A 2,802-nucleotide genomic window follows, 5' to 3' on the forward strand; every position below is an offset into this window, starting at 1 on the left:
CTCATTAGCAGGTCGTAAAAAATAAATTAATGCTATATATAAAATAAAACAAACAAACATGACCATCAAAGACTGCCAACCTTGTAAAACTGCACCTTCACAAAAATTCTATTTTTAGTTTGTAAACGGCGCCTTGAGGATCTGTCTTTTTGCATATTGGATATAGCAGAGGGTTGGGAAACCAGCTGCCTCTGCTGTGCTACAGCGAATATTTCACGGGTGTGTTCATGGACTCGCGTGGCTGATTTGCAAAATATTTATCTTTTTTTTAGTAGCATTTTTCGAATTTTTTTTCTCATTACTCAAAAAAAAAAAAAAGTTTTAAATCCAAAGGAAAGAACTGCCATCAAATTTTCGTAAAAATTAAAAGTTGTTCGCCAAATATAAAACTGACGTCTTGCAGTCGTTGAGGGACCTACGTTTAAATTTCGAATCTTCAATGAAGTAAAATTTTTGTCCAGTGAATTCATTTTTTATTTCATTCGTGACATACTTCCATAATTGTCTTTGATATATTCGGAGGCTTCCCTCAAACATTTCGATGGGCTCTTGTTATAAGAATTTATGACAATATCGGCATTTCTTAGATCCAAGGAAAACACACTATTATATCTTCGTATGTGTGCGTATCATCTACTCGTCAGTAAAAAAAATCGTCTGGTGGTTAGGACATTGTGTTATGACTGCAATATTCCTGGTCACGGCAATTTTTTTTTTTTTAATTTCTTTTATTTCATTAACAATGCAAACTGTAGACATTGGAAATTTTTCTCTAAAAATATGTCAAATACGAGTCAAGAAATTATTGTGGACAATCATAAAAAAATTCATTTCGTAATTGCATTCTTGTGTAATGACGTCATTCATTATCGTAACAATCACAACCAAGAACCATTATTGGCATCGTGGACTGTACACATACCTCTGTTATGTAATTTTGCTATTAAAATGATCCAAATGAAAAAACTCGTCGACTTTTAATAGTCGTCCTAATTTCCAGTTTCATTAATCATTATCCACCCAAATCAGTATTATTTATTTATTTCTGCAAACAGAGAGACAAAATGCGCCTGATCAGTGCTAAAAATTATCCGAAGCGCGTCTGAAGTAAGTCAGAAACTGAGGAAACAAAAAGAGTTCAAAGTTAACTTTACAAAGCCATTGACAAACTGAAAGGTTGTCAACCTAAAGTACTGAGTGGGCCAAAAGATGTTTTACTTAATTTATTTTTTAAATCACTTATTTCATCTGATTTGTTTTAATTATTTTTATTTAATTAATATAATTGATTTAATTAATATAATTGACTGATTATAATGGTTGCTGTTCTTATATTTTTCGTATTTCGAGAAATAAAATATCAATTAAGTAGCTAATTAATCAATGACTAACACGTGCAATTCAGAGAATTGCACGTGTTAGTTATTTAGATATAAAAGTATTCTTTTTGTTTTAAAATAGCTTGAAATTTAATCTGTTTATTTACAGTGTTCTGTGTTGAAATAAACAAAGAAAACAACAATTTTTTTTTAAAGTTTTTAATCCACACAATGCTAAATTCCATTCTTACATTTAACGGGAGAGGTCACGTGAGCTCATAATTTCAGACACAGTTAACAAACTATGGGCAGCTGGCCGTGATCGTCTAGTGGTTAGGACATTGCGTTGTGGCCGCAATAACCCAGGTTCGAATCCTGGTCACGGCATTTTTTTTCTCGGTCTTTCTTTTCTTTATCCCTTCGTTAACAACAAAAAGATAAACAAGATACTGCAGAAATAAATATATATATATTTTATCCTTTAATTTCTAGATCACTTCCAGCCGTGTGATTATAATGCAAATTGCAATTGTTCCTAAGTACAATACATTGTTTCAAACAGATGACGTCACCTAAATATCGTTCGTTCTATTGGTTAACTAATTCCATTGTTGAAAAAAGTAGCTATTCTAGTGGAAACCATTGCAAACAATTCCAATTGTTTCAACACGCTAATAAAAAAAAATTATTTTCTGCTATAGAATACGACTTTCCAGTACTTATAATGTGAAGCGTGAACGCAATCTAAGAGGAGGAGGAAGCAGAACTATTTAGTACGGATATCCAGAGCTGGAGAATCTCAAAATTTATTTATTTATTTATTATTAAATGAGTTTCCCATAATATAAACCACGAAAGTGATTCCCAGACTGTCCACATTGCTAGAAATGACTTGTACTCAGTTCAGCTACCAGATGTCGCTGGTGACACTAGTCGTGCATGAGGACTGATCAATAAACGATGAAATGATAATATTCCGAATTTTTAGATTCCTCTATACTTGACATATCACCCCCTCGCAAACTACGTGTCGATAATAAGTAATGTCCACAAGTTTTATTGAAAATAATAATAATAAACCCATGAGTATTAATTTTTTATGCAATAATGCATTTCGCTGATAATCCATATTTGCATTTGATTTTATTGAATAACTTATTAAATAAAATGTTCATTTTCTTTATTTTTATTAAGAAATTTGATGCATCAAGTTAATAGAATGAAGAATATTATAGATCCATCCATGTTTTATAGCTAAATATTAGAAAGAGAATTTAAAAAGTAGTTTTTTTTATAAAGGTACTTTTCACAAAAAGCAAAATAGTTAGCTATTTTTGCCTTATGTTAATCCTGATGTCAATGAGAGAACATCCGCTTCTGTAAGACTGCATACGAAAAAGAAGCAAAAGACTTTTCTTTTTTCTTTTCTCCCCTTTTCACGGCATTCAAACTCAATTACGTAAGCTGTGCACATCCCCCAGGA

General features: G+C 31.6%; 1 non-coding gene across 1 annotated transcript; it reads left to right on the top strand.

The window, feature by feature from the left end:
- The first annotated feature begins 1,634 nt into the window (after nt 1-1,634).
- On the top strand, nt 1,635-1,706 carry TRNAH-GUG (transfer RNA histidin (anticodon GUG)). The gene has a single exon. It is a non-coding gene; the product is annotated as a tRNA-His (tRNA).
- Nucleotides 1,707-2,802: the final 1,096 nt, after the last annotated feature.

Source organism: Typopeltis vanoorti, chromosome 17, assembly GCF_054136105.1.
Source record: "Typopeltis vanoorti isolate ZY-2024b chromosome 17, IOZ_Tvanoo_1.0, whole genome shotgun sequence".
NCBI classification, from domain to species: Eukaryota; Metazoa; Arthropoda; class Arachnida; order Uropygi; family Thelyphonidae; genus Typopeltis; species Typopeltis vanoorti.